The 16,740-nt window shown below is 46.2% G+C and overlaps 1 long non-coding RNA gene across 1 annotated transcript; it reads right to left on the bottom strand.

The window, feature by feature from the left end:
- Window positions 1-10,407: 10,407 nt before the first annotated feature.
- LOC138302028 (uncharacterized) lies at window positions 10,408-11,379 on the bottom strand. Its single transcript, XR_011205229.1, has 2 exons — window positions 11,052-11,379; window positions 10,408-10,655 (listed from the first exon to the last, which is right to left on the bottom strand). It is a non-coding gene; the product is annotated as an uncharacterized lncRNA (long non-coding RNA).
- Between the last annotated feature and the right edge of the window lie 5,361 nt (window positions 11,380-16,740).

Raw genomic sequence — 16,740 nt, 5'->3', positions numbered from 1 at the left:
TGCAGGTGCTGCCTGCTTCTGAGAGGGCTCCCTGTCTTGCTCGACGCCCCCTCTGTCCCCAAACGCAATTGGCGACATCCTGGTCCCTCCTGGGCCACAGCAGCATCCAAAAACCCTAACCGCACGATTTGCAGCTAGCAAGGCTTGTTGGTGGTCTGTCTTCAGGAAAACACTTCTGCACAACTCTCCACGGCGTGAGGGATCCGTCCTCCAAAGGGAAAGTTCCTAACCTTTGCCGTTCCTGCAGAATCTTCAGCTTCTACTGTCCAGTAGTAGCTTCTTTGCACCCACAGCTGGCATTTCCTGGGCATCTGCCCATCTCCGACTTGCTTGTGAGTTTTGGACTTGGTCCCCTTGTTCCACAGGTACCCTCGTTTGGAAATCCATCGTTGTTGCATTGCTGGTTTGTGTCTTTCCTGCAGAATTCCCCTATCACGACTTCTATGTCCTTTGGGGAACTTTAGTGCACTTTGCACTCACTTTTCAGGGTCTTGGGGTGGGCTATTTTTCTAACCCTAACTGTTTTCTTACAGTCCCAGCGACCCTCTACGAGGTCACATAGGTTTGGGGTCCATTCGTGGTTCGCATTCCACTTTTGGAGTATATGGTTTGTGTTGCCCCTATCCCTATGTGTCCCCATTGCATCCTATTGTAACTATACATTGTTTGCACTGTTTTCTAATACTATACTGCATATTTTTGGTATTGTGTACATATATCTTGTGTATATTTGCTATCCTCATACTGAGGGTACTCACTGAGATACTTTTGGCATATTGTCATAAAAATAAAGTACCTTTATTTTTAGTATATCTGTGTATTGTGTTTTCTTATGATATTGTGCATATGACACTAGTGGTACTGTAGGAGCTTCACTCGTCTCCTAGTTCAGCCCAGGAAATGCCAGCTGTGGGTGCAAAGAAGCTGCTACTGGACAGTAGAAGCTGAAGATTCTGCAGGAACGGCAAGGGCTAGGAACTTCCCCTTTGGAGGACGGATCCCTCACGCCGTGGAGAGTCGTGCAGAAGTGTTTTCCTGAAGACAGACTGCCAACAAGCCTTGCTAGCTGCAAATCGTGCAGTTAAGATTTTTGGATGCTGCTGTGGCCCAGGAGGGACCAGGATGTCGTCAATTGCGTCTGGGGACAGAGGGGGCGTCGAGCAAGACAAGGAGCCCTCTCAGAAGCAGGCAGCACCCGCAGAAGTGCCGGAACAGGCACTACGAAGTGGAGTGAAACGGTGCTCACCCGAAGTCGCACAAAGGAGTCCCACGTCGCCGGAGGACAACTTAGGAGGTCGTGCAATGCAGGTTAGAGTGCCGTGGACCCAGGCTGGACTGTGCACAAAGGATTTCCGCCGGAAGTGCACGGAGGCCGGAGTAGCTGCAAAAGTCGCGGTTCCCAGCAATGCAGTCTGGCGTGGGGAGGCAAGGACTTACCTCCACCAAACTTGGACTGAAGAGTCACTGGCCTGTGGGAGTCACTTGGACAGAGTTGCTGGATTCAAGGGACCTCGCTCGTCGTGCTGAGAGGAGACCCAGGGTACCGGTGATGCAGTTCTTTGGTGCCTGCGGTTACAGGGGGACGATTCCGTCAAGATTTCTTCGGAGCTTCTAGTGCAGAGAGGAGGCAGACTACCCCCACAGCATGCACCACCAGGAAAGCAGTCGAGAAGGCGACTGGATCAGCGTTACAGAGTTGCAGAAGTCGTCTTTGCTACTTTATTGCAGTTTTGCAGGCTTCCAGCGTGGTCAGCAGTCGATTCCTTGGCAGAAGGTGAAGAGAGAGATGCAGAGGAACTCGGATGAGCTCTTGCATTCGTTATCTAAGGAATCCCCAAAGACAGAGACCCTAAATAGCCAGAAAAGAGGGTTTGGCTACTTAGGAGAGAGGATAGGCTAGCAACACCTGAAGGAGCCTATCAGAAGGAGTCTCTGACGTCACCTGCTGGCACTGGCCACTCAGAGCAGTCCAGTGTGCCAGCAGCACCTCTGTTTCCAAGATGGCAGAGGTCTGGAGCACACTGGAGGAGCTCTGGGCACCTCCCAGGGGAGGTGCAGGTCAGGGGAGTGGTCACTCCCCTTTCCTTTGTCCAGTTTCGCGCCAGAGCAGGGCTGAGGGGTCCCTGAACCGGTGTAGACTGGGTTATGCAGAAATGGGCACCATCTGTGCCCATGAAAGCATTTCCAGAGGCTGGGGGAGGCTACTCCTCCCCAGCCCTAACACCATTTTCCAAAGGGAGAGGGTGTAACACCCTCTCTATGAGGAAGTCCTTTGTTATGCCTTCCTGGGGCAGGCCTGGCTGGACCCCAGGAGGGCAGAAACCTGTCTGAGGGGTTGGCAGCAGCAGCAGCTGCAGTGAAACCCCGGGAAAGGCAGTTTGGCAGTGCCAGGGTCTGTGCTAGAGACCCGTGGGATCATGGGATTGTGCCAACTATGCCAGGATGGTATAAAGGGGGCAATTCCATGATCATAGACATGTTACATGGCCATATTCGGAGTTACCATTGTGAAGCTACCTATAGGTAGTGACCTATATGTAGTGCACGCGTGTAATGGTGTCCCCGCACTCACAAAGTCCGGGGAATTGGCCCTGAACAATGTGGGGGCACCTTGGCTAGTGCCAGGGTGCCGACACACTAAGTAACTTAGCACCCAACCTTTACCAGGTAAAGGTTAGACATATAGGTGACTTATAAGTTACTTAAGTGCAGTGTAAAATGGCTGTGAAATAACATGGACGTTATTTCACTCAGGCTGCAGTGGCAGGCCTGTGTAAGAATTGTCAGAGCTCCCTATGGGTGGCAAAAGAAATGCTGCAGCCCATAGGGATCTCCTGGAACCCCAATACCCTGGGTACCTCAGTACCATATACTAGGGAATTATAAGGGTGTTCCAGTATGCCAATGTAAATTGGTAAAATTGGTCACTAGACTGTTAGTGACAATTTGAAAGAAATGAGAGAGCATAACCACTGAGGTTCTGATTAGCAGAGCCTCAGTGAGATAGTTAGTCATAACACAGGTAACACATTCAGGCACACTTATGAGCACTGGGGCCCTGGCTGGTAGGGTCCCAGTGACACATACAACTAAAACAACATATAAACAGTGAAAAATGGGGGTAACATGCCAGGCAAGATGGTACTTTCCTACAGCTGGTCAGAGCAAAACCACTGTGAGGCCTAGCTCTTCATGCTCAGTCCCTATCCATTGCGAACCTGCTGCTTTACTTGGCTCCGAGAGTGGTTATATGGCAAATAGTGGGGCGGGCCCCGATCTATAGCAACCACTAATTACTGAGGGCTATCCAGTCGGAGAGGACAGACTTACATGTGAACTGGCATAGAGGCCTATAGGATGATCCAAGAACACTCATCCAGACATGAAGTATGCTAGAGCCTAAGGCCTCCTTGCTTTGAGCATAATCCTAAAGCAAGATCCTGCCATGCTTTCCTAATTGCAGCCCCCTGAAGATGGAGCTCTGGCCTGGGCAGGCATTGGTGGATCCTGATTCCCCCACGCTGGGACGAAGAATAGCTGAGCCAGACCCCGAGCACATGGTGATTCCCCCTGGCTACGGGTACTTGAGCACCGTATGGAGGTGGCTGGGACTTGGGGCTACCCACATAGCATTGGAAGTCCTTCACCCATACTTAAATGCGCCAAAATCTCATTGAGGAGTTGGGGGGATTTGACTAGAAAGGAGAGGTGTAGATCCCCACGCCACTTCTTAACCATTCCTTGATATACATTGGCAGCATGGCCATTCATGTGCAGCACAACTGTTTAGACCATGACAAGTAGAGGGTCAACAAAGCACGGCTGGGGACAAATCCTTAACTGTGGCACCCTGTAATCACTCTCAGCATGATGGGAAAAGCAACCAAGAAAAAAGATTTGGACACAGGCACAAGACAGATGGAGGGGCTGTCGCCAGTTGGGTGGAAGGAGAGGGGGCATTGTTCATGCAGGTTACTCAGAAGAGCCCTACGTTACAAGACATCCTTCAGGCCATCACCTCCTCCAGAGAGATGTTAGAAACCAAAATAGATAATTTGGGAATGAATTTGAGCCTCCTCAAGGATGATCACCAACGCCTTTCAGAGTAGGTTACTGTAACTGAACGATTGGTGGATGACATCCCCAATGAGGTATCTGAAATGTGGACCACCTCACAGAGTTAGAAGCCAAAGTCCAAACTCTTGAAACTAGAGTAGAGGATGGAGAAAATAGATCACGCTGGAAAAATATATGGATAATGGGCAAACTGGAACAAGCTAAGGATGATGACACAATGGCTTTTTTGGAATGCTGGTTACGAGAAGTGATAGAACTATTGGGTTATCCTGTTTTTTCTCCCTCGAGCGAGCACACAGAGTTGCTTCTCATTCACCCTTGCCTGGTGTCCCACCACAACCAATAGTGGCCCACCTTTTGCATTATAGAGATAAGGATGATATCCTTGCACAGGCCAGAGCCAGGAGTCCCTTAATATTAGAGAACAGTAAAATCATGTTTTTTCCGGACTTCACACGAGAAGGGCAAAGACAACACTCTTCCTTCCTAGAAGCCAAGAAACAGCTCCAGTCCAGGGGAATAAAATACCCCATGCTGTCTCCGGCATGACTGAAGGTACTTACCCGAAACATGGTGCAATTTTTCAATTCCCCGAAATAAATCTGGGGCTGGTTGGAAGCTCACCCACATGCTGGTTCTAGCCGGAGTCCCCTAAGGAGGGAATCACAATGTCAAATATTTAAAAGAACCCACCGGAGGTCCAGACCTGGTGCCCCTTCTGACGGGGAGATCCAGAGAGGACAACAGAGAGCAGTAGAGGAGGTGGCCGCACTGAGCGGGAATGAGCAACACCTCCCCACATCACTCAGTGTGGATGCAGCTGCAGACACTGATATGTCACTGGAAGACATTGACGGAGAGTCTGACTCCCCCTTACCATGTTACACCCAGAACGACTGATGAGCTAATCTAACACAAACAATTGGGGGCATAGATCCTGTCTTTTAAGAGATGAACAATAGCATTGATTAGCATTTCATACTATGGGGCCTGAGCTGAGAGCTACAACCCAGAGAGCCGCCATACATCCGGGCTTACTAGGCGAGGTGGGGGCAGCACTGGTGCGGGGCTTAACCCTAACATAAAGTTGGGGAGACAGTTTTCATGGATGCTCCCACGATTAACTGTTCTATGCATGTATGTTTGGATTAGTAGGATTGGACTGCTTGTCCTGGGGAGTTGGATTGCTTGTTATTTAGTTGTTGACAGAAAAGGGTTACACTGTGGTTTATAGATCCCCATATGTGCTGGGAGAAGAGGGCTACTCCTCAGAATCTGGTGGTTGTTTCTTCAGCACCATACTACAATGTCCGCTTACTACTACACATCATGACACCCCGTGAAGTATAAGCTGTTATCTTGGAATATCCGGTGCATGCATTCCGGCAAATGACACAAAGTATTCTCACACATGGCACGGTGAGGAATCCAGAATGCACTGCTCCAGGAGACACATATTAACATCAAAGAAGGACTTGTGCTTAAGCGCAGATGGAGGGGTCAACTCCACTACACTATGTACACCTCATATGTCTGAGGAACCCTGGTATGGATTAGGGCAGGTCTCCCTTTCCAGTGTACTAGCCAAGTGCTTGATCCACAGGGTAGATACATGATCATACAACATGGATCAGACACAATTTTTTCCACATTATCCAGGGCCCGTAGCCCCCCATATGGCCGGATCTATTATACTGGAGGGTGTGGGGGACTATAATTTTGTGACTGACCTGAATAAAGACTACTCCCATCCTCAATCACACAACTCGCCGATTTATAGAGGATCCTGTTCGTTCTCTGCTTGGCAGAGAGAATGGAGCCTGATTGACTCCTGGCATTCCCAGCACATAGAACTATTCATTCTACTCAACCATGCACGACCTCCATGTGTGACTGGACACCATGTTATGCTCCCTGGATATCCATAAGACGGTGGCGCTCACTCAATACCACACAAGAATGGTCTCAGATCATAATGCCCTCCTAATGGGCCTGTATTGGAGCATACCTACGCCCGCCATACTGACCTTACATTTATGCCCAGAGTCCCTGGAAGACCCAGTGTTTCGCGACACTCTCGGAACCACCATAGACATTTATTTCGACAAGAATACTGGCACCACTCATCCTTGTTGATAGAATGGGATGCCTTCAAGTCAGTAATTAGAGGTCACTGTATGTCTGAGGTCACATGAGTGAGATGGACGCTAACCCAAGAAATCGAGTTAGCGGAGAGAGACTTAAGGGCCCTAAAATGGCAGAGGACAGACAACCTGGAGATCCATGTTGATCTCTTGGAGGCCTGGGAAAAGGTAGCAGTGGGGTTAGAACGACTCCAATGCTTCATTTACAAAAATTATATGATTTATGCGCATGCTTAACGGGATCAGGCGAAGACACTACTAGCATGGCTGGCAAACTCAGACAAAAGGGGCTCTGTGATATTCAAATTGACCAGCGCCAATGGCGACAGATTGTACAGACAGAATGACATCAATGAGGCTTTTCAAGCTTATTGCTCTTCTCTATATCGTCACACCGCCGTTAACAGAGCGGGTGTACTAACTACATTTTTAGGGGATGCAGCCCTTCCGGTGCTGCCTCCGCAGGTTGCTGTAGAGCTCGGCATGGACATAACACTCCCAGAGATTAGGGCTGCCATAATGCAGATGGCCAGGAGAAACACACTGGGCACTGATGGCCTCCCAGTGTAGTTTTACTCCAGCTTTGCAGAGCGCCTAGCACCTAAATTGTTAGTCCTTTACTGAGCAGCCAAACACAAGGGCACCCTCCCACTTTCTACTAGGGGAGCTCTTATAGTGCCCCTACTAAAACTAGCAAGAAGACACGGACGTAACATCGTAATGCCCCCTATCAATGCTGAATATCGATTATAAGATACTTAGCGGAATTTTGGCCACCAGACTGACACAACATTTGAATACTCTAATACATAGAGATCAGTCTGAGTTCATCCCAGGTTGAAAAACAGCCCTGAATATTAGACAACTGATGTCGATACTGGAAGCTGATACTTATGTTAAGAATGTGTCTGCAATCTTCGCTGTTGGTATCAAAAAGGTGTTTGAGAGCTTAGACTGGCCATACCTGCAGGAAGTAATGAGACATTTTGCATAGAAGACGGTTTTGGGCCTGGACAAAAATCTTGTATGGGAACTCACGAGCACGGGTCCGTATGGGCAGGATTATCTCAGTGGAATACGCAGCAGAGCAGAAACGAGGCAGGGGTGCCCTTTATCACCCCTTCTTTTTGCAGTCGCGATGGAGTCACTTGCTTGTCATGCTTGGAGGGGAAACTTGTATGGTGAAATAAAGGTGGGAGACCAAGAGCATTATATTGTGCTCTATGCTGCTGACCTCGGACTTTACCTTTAGGATACAGGAGGGGCTCTCGCTTGAGCTCGGTCCCTTTTAGAGCGCTTTGTAGAATTCTCAGGCCTACGTGTTAATTGGTGAACATCCTGTATCTTCCCAGCGGCTCCTTCGAGAGACCCAGCACCCAACTTAAGGTCCCTACATTAAGAACCCCAATGTCTACATTATTTTGGAGTACGCATATACCACAGCCTGGAGGATGTACTGAATGGCCATGGAGGGAAAACTACCCTTGGGCTCAGGACTAACGTTGATTTTTGGAGCACCCTTCCACTATTGGTAGTGGGCCGGGGTGGCCTCTTAAAAATGGTAACATTACCGCACTTTCTCTACTTTTTTGTGGCATTACCGATTTGGATCCCACCTTCTTCTTCCCATATGGAACATCTTCCCATATGGTTTGTATATTGTCCTTCAGTTGCTGAGTGTACTCTAGGATGTCCCACTTTCTGTTTCCTTTTCTTCCCATTTCTCTACGGCCATATCCAAAAGGGCTCTGGGTTCTCTACCAAAGACTAGCTCAAATGGACTATGCCCAGTTGATGCCTGCACGTGTGTTCATATTACAAACAAAACCAAGGGTAGCTTCTAATCCCAGTCCTTCCCTGAGTCAGAGATTGTTTTTTTAAAAGGGTTTTTATAGTACGGTTATATGTCTCCACTAGTCTGTCTGTTTGAGGATGATAAATGGAGGTGCGAATGTGTTTTACTCCAAGAATCTGACATATCTGGGACATAAGATGAGACATAAAAGGTGTACCTTGATCTGTTAATATCTCTTTGGGAAATCCAACTCAGGCAAAAAACCCAACCATAGCGTTGGCCACACTTTTTGTAGTCATGCTTGTTAACGGAATAGCTTCCGGATACCGGGAAGGATAATCCACGAGAACTAAAAGGTACATGAAACCTCGGGAGGAGGGTGTCAGAGGTCCCACTAAATCCATCCCCACCCTAGAAAAAAGAATATCAATAATGGGTAAAGGGTAAAGGGGTGCTTTCCAGACCCTTCGGGGTTAATAAGCTGACACTTAGGGCATTGTGCACAGAATTTCCGTATGTCAGAAAAAAACCCTGGCCAATAGAATCACCGGAGAAGATACTCTTCAGTTTTTCTCCCGCCCATAATGGCCATCCCCAACCTATGGGCTGAGTGGAGTATCTGCATGCGATAAGGAGTGGGTACTACCAATTGGGTCTTTTGCTCAATGCCCTGTTGGACTTTTCTATATAGTAAACTGTTTGGGATGAGGAAGTAAGGACCCACCTGCCCTGTTGTTTCGGTAACCGCAGCAGCCCAGGCATGTTTCAGCACGGGGTCGTCCCTTTGACTGACTCGGAAGGGTGGTGGGCTCGTCAACACAGAGATTTCTGTAGGAAATACAGGAACAGAGTTGGTTTGACTAGTTCTTTGATATATTTTCCTCTGCTCTCTTTTCTCTTGTCTACTCAGCTTTACTTTTGTCTTACCCGGGGTATGGGCGCTGAAAAAGGAGCATAGTTGAGCCAAGAGTCGACTGTATGGTCTCCGTTGATGTTACTTAAGATTTTGGAGAAAGCACCTAGGATCATATCCTCAACTAGGTGGTGTATTACTTCTACTTGTGTGGATTCATCCCATCCTCTCCAATTTATGGTAATCTCCGCTATGGGATAACGTTTCATGTCCCCGTGAATACAGCAAATGGATTTGGTTTCTTCTTCCTACCATAAAACTTTTCTAATATCTCAGCCTTCATCACCAACTGACTGCACCGGGAGTCAATCAATAACCTAGTAGGCTTCTTATTTACTGACATTTCTGTGGAATATCGAGTTGTTGCACGACTGGTCCAGAGCACCCTTCCCCTGGTTATTCCTATTTCCATGGGTTCCGGTTTTGGAAGTCTATGTGGGCAATTACATGCAATATGGCCCAACTTCGCGCAATGATAACATTGGGGAGCTTGATTCGGTTCCTTATCTGTGAAACGGGAGGTGGGACTCTCCTCAGGACTTTTAGGCAACCGGGGCCTTGGATTGGCACTAACTGTTTTTCCCATTATCGTTTGTCCTTTATAGGGGTTTACCCTAAAGTCAGGGGCCCGGTGGAAAGCACAGGCTAGTTCAATGGCGGTCGTTGTTAAGACATTTGGATGCTGTTTGATCCAATTACGTGTCTGAATGGGCAATGCCTCTAAGAACCGTTCTAATAAAATTACCTCTATCACTTCTTCCCTATTGGTGCTAATGGGACTCAGCCATTTTAAGCATAAATCTTGTATTCTATAACATAGCGCTCTGGGGTTCCCCATGGGAATCCATTTGTTTTTACTGAACTTGATGCGATAATACTCAGTATCATATCATAACCGTTCTAAGATAGCTTTCTTAACATCTCCATAGGGGGTGGTTCCCCCGGGGTTTACAGCTTGGTAGGCAGCTTGTAGAGTCCCTGTCAACAGAGGGGCTATGTATTGTTCCCATCTATCTTGTGGCTAGTTGGCCGAAGTGGCCACCCTTTCAAAATTCGTAAAGAAGGCATTGGGGTCTTCACCTTCTTGAAGTTTTTGCAGTACCGAACTAGGTACATTCGGATGAACCCTTGTAGAGGCTATCGTGTCTGTCAACTTTTGAATGGCTGTCTCATGAACCAACTGATTGTTGGCTATGATGGTAGCTTGGCTCTCAAGGGCGTTTTGTAATGTCTCTCTGTCGCTTCTAGCTTCTCGCAATTGTTCCTCCCACACTATTTGTAAGTGTCTTTGTACCTCCGCCAGTTGATTAATCATGTCCACAAGGGAAGGTTTCTCCTCCATCCTTTTCCTTTTACCGCTTAGGAACTTATCCCACTTCTGACACCAAGATGTATTGGGCGTGTCCGTCAAAACCCTCCCTTTTCTCTAATGCAGTCCAGTCACAACATTTATACGATAAAGAATGGGGATTACAGTATATCTTATGGTACTTTCCTTTATTAATCCTATGTTTTAGGTTACCGTCCTACTGGTACTCGGTTAAAGAGTTCAAAATTTCTTCTTTGTATCTCTGCTTTACTAGTCTCTTTCCTCTGCTTTTTTCAATTTTCTTCTTCTCTGTTCTTTTCTTCTTTCTTCTCTTGTGTACTATCTCTCTCTTTTTTCACTTTTGACAGTCTCTAATTGGTTTTCTTTCAGGAATTCTTCGGGATCCTTGAGATGTCACTCCGAAGCGAGAGGGAAAAATACAGGATATAAAACAAGAGATTAGTCCGGGGTTGCTATGACTTTTCTACATCTAGCAGGGGTAGGGTGTGTGCGGGGGGAGTGAAACAACTGTGCACCCTCGGTGAGATATCTGTTCTCTCTATGGGTGGTTCTTCCCCATTGAATTGGTGTATGTGTGTTTATAAATTTAAAAAAAAAAAAAAAAAGTTTTGAAGAAGTAATGTTTAAACATGCACACTCCGATCCACAAGCAAGGTATTATAGATACCTCCCCTGCTTTTCACTAAGGTTAATATTGCATTTTCTTCCTGCCCTCTTGTCTTTGTTTGTGTCTTCTGCCGCCCCCCCTGGATTTCTCTGGAAACCGCTTGCAGCCCGTATATGGGCACGTACCTGCTTGAGGTTGTTGGATTCCACAGGGGCACTCAGTCGCTGCCGTCCTCCCTCTATTCCGTAGGTGTGTAGCTTTGCCCGGTCTCCTCTCCGTTTCCTCTCGCCATCCTTCCTGTCGCCTCGGAGCGGTTGTCTTCCCTCTTCTGCTCTCTAGCGTCCTCTTTCTCTGTGCATGCTTCCTTCGGCTCCTGCGTGTCCACTTCCTGTTTCTTTCCTCCGTCGCGCCGTAACAGCGCAATGCTCACCGAAGCGTCCCCGGGGCACCTTACCATCGGCCCCACTTGCGCGGGAGTATCCAGGGTTCCGACAACCCTGTTACACCGTCATACTCCCCTGACATCCCAATGCAGTTTCTGCTAGCGCTCCACATGATGGTGATTGGCGGTGAATCCATGATTGGATAACTGCAGGAACAACAACAGTGTGGGCATTGTATGAAGCAGAAACTCTCCTGTGCTTTGCAGATTTTTAAGAACACTATACTCTGGCTCTGGGGTACTTCCTCCAAAATCCGGCGATACTGGAAGCAGGGGTTAACGGAACAACCCCACTCCGAGGTCTGTCAGTACTTGGTCACCCCATCTGGAACATTCAAGGCGATCACCTACTTGTACAGGTGATAGAGGCCCGACTTACTGACCCTTTAGATGGCTCTTATGTCACGGTGGGAGGATGACCTGGGTAGCCCTATTAGGGATAAGGACTGGGAGTGTATTCTGGAGTATATACCCAAGAATCCCACAGTGCCCGATTTAAGTTGATTAATTTTTATATACTGCACAGGGCATATCTTATGCCAGGCAAGCTCAGCCGATATTTTGGTCAGAATGAGGCAAAGTGTCCCGCTGCGGGGACCCTTGAGCTGAGGTTCTACATATGTTTTGGGGCTGTACCCCCTTGCTTGAATATTGGGATATAATCACTAGGACACTGACCTCAGTCATTGAAAGGGAGATTCCCTGCACCCTGTGGCATTGTCTCCTTAGCTGGTTTCCCCACACCACTAAAATAAAAACTACAAGTCAATTCCAAAACTTAGTGTTCATATAGCCAAGAGGGAAATAGATCGACTATGGAACAGCTCCCGGGGACCAACCTATGAGCGCTGGATGTGGGAGATGCTGAGATAGGATGGCAACACAAGTGTGATCAAATTACAGGAAGTTAGAAGAGGGCAGGGATTAATGGATGGAGCCGCAGCCTGGGAGACGTTGGTGACAGCACTTGACCAACAGGATACACACTCATCGGAGGGCGACCCCCCTCTCCTTGAATAGTTAACCCTAATTACAAGGGAGGCGGTCTGAAACACACCACAGCAGTATAGAGGTACATTTAGAAGTTACATGGGACGTCTTTCTGTGGATGGATGACCCCCATCAGGGACACTCTCTCTTCTATAACTTGATGGAACAAAGGTACAACACTAGGGCGACATCAGGCACAGTGGGGGGATAGTGGGGGATACATGGATCTTACCATGGATTAGAAGTACTTGCATATCTAGAGATCGAAGTACACAAGGTAGTATGCATGAAGGTGCAAGGATTTTGTTTTCCTTATAACAAAAAACTGGAACGTATTGATATGTAGACCATACCTCCAAAATGTGATAGGTATGGAGCCGCTATTGCAACTGCCTTCTTGTTGATTGAATAATTGCTAACAAAGTCCTTGAATGAATGCTGCATGTGCTGTAATACATTACAAATTTAATAAAGTTTGTTTAAAAAAAGAAGTTGATTTGTTTACAAAAATGTGAACGTTCTATTGCACATCATGCTGAATAGTTGTGTGCAGCGGCGGCCACTGCAAATCTCAACGGGGAGGGTGTGGGGAGGTACAGAGGTCTGGGGGGATAAATAAAAAAAAAAAGCACCTTTTTTCTGTCCTCGCCGCCTCCTGCCGCGTTGCTCCTCTGGTCTTCTTGCATAGGCTCCCCAGCAATCCTGAAGCTGCTTACATGCTAAACATAGTATGTAAGCAGCGTCAGGATTGGTCTGAGCGGCTCGGAGTGCCGCTTAGACAACAGCCTGGGGTCTGTGCTCTTTCTCCAGCCCAGCTGTGCTTACAGCCGGGCTGGAGAAACCTAATTGTGCATGAGTGTTTGGCCGGTCTGAGACGGCCGGCCAAACACACATGTGCACTTAGTGCACTCTCCCCTCCTCCCCTGTCCCACCTCCCACAGCCCACCCTCTCCCTTGAACACATTGCTGACTGAGCCAGCAGATGAAAGATAAAAAGATAATTGAATATTGTTTTATCTTTCAACTCCTGGCTTAGCCAGGGGGGCAACGCTCCCTTAACATTGCAAAGAAGGCGTCCCTGGTTGTGTGGTAAAGACACAAATTGCAATGAACTCAGTGCTGTCGTAGTGCTCGCGATTATCACGTGTCAGCAAGGAGTTCGGACTTGCCACTTGAAGTCAATCCCCCATGTCGTCTGTTTACACTCTGTTGTGCCCTGCCAGCTTCCTCAGGCACTTCATCTGGCTTTTCTTCCCAATGCCCAGTGTCTTCCGGCTGACAGAGGAAAGCAGCTGACGTGGTAGAGGGAATGAAAGCTGATACAGAGCAGCTACCGTCCAGCATGAGTACGGAGGCAGAGACCATGACACTGTCTGAGAGAGGGTGGTACTGGAAACTGAGGAGAAGGAGCAAGGCATGAAGCTCAGATGGAGAGGGTGTGCCTCTGAAGGAGGAGCGATTGCAGGAGCTATAGTGTTGTAAACAAGAGCTTTGCTTCCAGCTGTGTGCCTCCAGTATGTGATGTCACACTACTTCTGAGACAGCTTAGTTTCCATATTGGGTAATCATGGAGTGTTAGAAATACGTTCGGAGTACTGTAAAAATGTGGCACCCATCTCAGGAATGGAAGCTACAGGCTCACCTCCCTTTGTTTACAGTGGCACAACAAAATGTAATACCTCACCTACGTACCTGGAAGAAATATATCATCAAGATATACATAAATGAGGAGTTAGTACCAAATGTAATGATGATCATCAGTAGCTTGGCTTCCACCATAATTTCTGTAGACAGTAGATAAATAGATTTATATAGACAGAATTTTGAAAAAAAGAGGCAGGAGTGATGGATACAATAATCATAAGTCATCGTAAAGCAAGAACTCAAATATCTCAAGTCACCACCCCCAATGTTCAACTAGCTAGATTTAAATCAAGAGCAGTAAGATTCAGTCTTGGGAAAACACTCAGGTTCAAAGACACAAGGAACAAAGAAAGAAACTGCTGCTTGAAGACACTAAAAACAAATATTGGGAATGCCAATAGGCCTGAATGATACTTGAATGTGCTTCACCAGTCTCTGGTGAGTTTAGACACTCAGTAACTCATCACACATGCACTCAGACACCCACCCATGCACTCATACATTTATTCATTCACCCTCTGACTCATTCTTGTTTTGACCCCCACTCACCACAATAGAACACATACAATCTCCGCCAGCATATCTAAATCAATTAAAAGAATAAAGGTAGTAAGTAGACAAAAATATTCCACCAACTAAAAATGACAGGCAAATGCTTGTCTGAAATTAAATATTGCAGTGGTCTGCCATCTCGTACTAGTATTCAACAAAGTGTGTCATTGTTGTACTAGTCCAATATGACCAACTTGTCACTTATAAAAGTGCTGACCACTTTGGAATGTTAAATCAATGATAGACAATAGACAATCCTATTGGAAAATAGCTGCCTGGTTTAGAAGTGGTTGCTGCGCATACTGCTGCACACTACAGATTAAATGAGCGGCAAGCAAGCAGCCTGATATTGCAGTTTGGGGCCCTCTTGGGAGCTCGAAAAAAATAAAAAGTAAAAAAAATAAAATAAATTATCAAAGGATAACATGGTAAAAATAAGTGAGTAGTCTGCCAGCACTGACACTGAAGCACACTCATTTTCAGGCAGATGCGTAGATGTGATCAAGCAAAATGCCATTACTCACATTGAAATAAATAAATAAATAATAAATAATAAAGCCAATGGTTGAAACCGGTTGACCCATCACCCCATGATGTATACTGTCATAGATGGAAGCAGAATATGATTAGTACTCATACAGACCAATGGATAAAGAGGGCTGCGCATCAATCTAGTATATGTATAGATTCCCAGTTTAGTATATGTATGTATATATTTTGTATATTTTTATTGCAAGTCCTGGCAAGCAGGTAAAGATGTCAGGCCAGACCTAAAGTGTACTTTAACACATACAGCTAAATAGTACACATAACATTGCCAATATGTAAAAAATGGCAGTTGGCAATACCATGTACAACCCCTCCTAAAAGGAACTAGCAAGGATTATCACACCACAACCCTTCTGCATCCAGAGTTTGTCAGAGGTGGTATCCAACAACAACAACTTTGTCTACCACAATAATCTGTGATACTCTGTGTAATAAAATACCTGTCCACTTGTTTAAACACAGTGTAATAACAATCTACCTTTAAACGTCTATTTCCATAAGCATATGTTTTCACAATAGATAAGGCTTACTGCCTTTGTCATAACTTTTCATAACAAACAGATTACACCTAGGGCATCTCACATAATATTTCCCAATGCTCCAGTCAGTCCCTAGGCTTTAACCTTGGCTTGTCACCATAATGAACTCAGGTCTGCTATATTGCTCTTAAGCGTTTTCACAAGGCAACCATCAGTTTCCTTGGCAACCATCAGGCAACCATACAGTCAGAACATTACAAATATGTACAAAGTTATAGTTGGCAATTTACAGCCTCTCCTATGATGGCCTAACAAAGGTTATCACGGTGTAAATCTCCAAATCCTGAGGTTTGTTGGGAAGGGCAGGGCGTTACTAGCATCAAAATCATTGCCCACAACGGTATCTGTAAATTTCAATGTAACACAACACCTGCCTACAAGCTTTAGAAGAGCATTCTAACAATCCAGACTTAAAGGTCTATTGTCGTTAACACACTGCTTTCACAATAAATAAGCCAGGTCTGCTGCCTTGTTTTATAATAAACCGAATGGCGCTTTTACATCTAACTTAACGTTTCCCAATGAACCAGTCAGTCATAAAGCAATGAACCTTAAATTGCCAACATAATCATTCCAGACCTGCTATTTTTAGCATAAGCTTTTCTACAGGGCCAAAATGCAACCCAATCACCCGTCTTCAGTGCAAATAAATATCTTCTGCCCAATCAGAAGCTGGTAACGAAGAAGATACACATGGGATGGTGGCTAAGCCCTTCTCTAAGTACTTCTTATGTGTCTTCCTCTGGTCAACAACAAAAGCACTGATCAACTGCAGTCCACCTGCATCAGAGGAGCATAGGACTGCAAGACTTCAAAGATTTCAGCGAAGACCATACACATTTGCGTAAACGCAAAGATCATACATATTTTGACAGTGTCAAAATAAAAACGTTAAATGTAAAGTGAGAGAGATGAACTAAATTCCCAAAGCATGATGCTTGCAATGCTCTATCCTCAATTAATTGCACACACCAATTCAACACAGCGAACACGGGTCCCTCGTTTTCTATCACCAAAAGAATTTGACATATGAATATAACAAGTAACACCCCTAAAGTTTTTTAACTACACCTAACAAAAGCCTAACCCTAACCGATACAGGTAACTCTCCAAAATGACCCGGAAACTATGTGGTTTCCTATGAAAATCCTCACTTAC

This window comes from Pleurodeles waltl, chromosome 6, assembly GCF_031143425.1.
Source record: "Pleurodeles waltl isolate 20211129_DDA chromosome 6, aPleWal1.hap1.20221129, whole genome shotgun sequence".
NCBI lineage: Eukaryota > Metazoa > Chordata > Amphibia > Caudata > Salamandridae > Pleurodeles > Pleurodeles waltl.
This window is presented reverse-complemented; position numbering and strand designations above follow the sequence as displayed.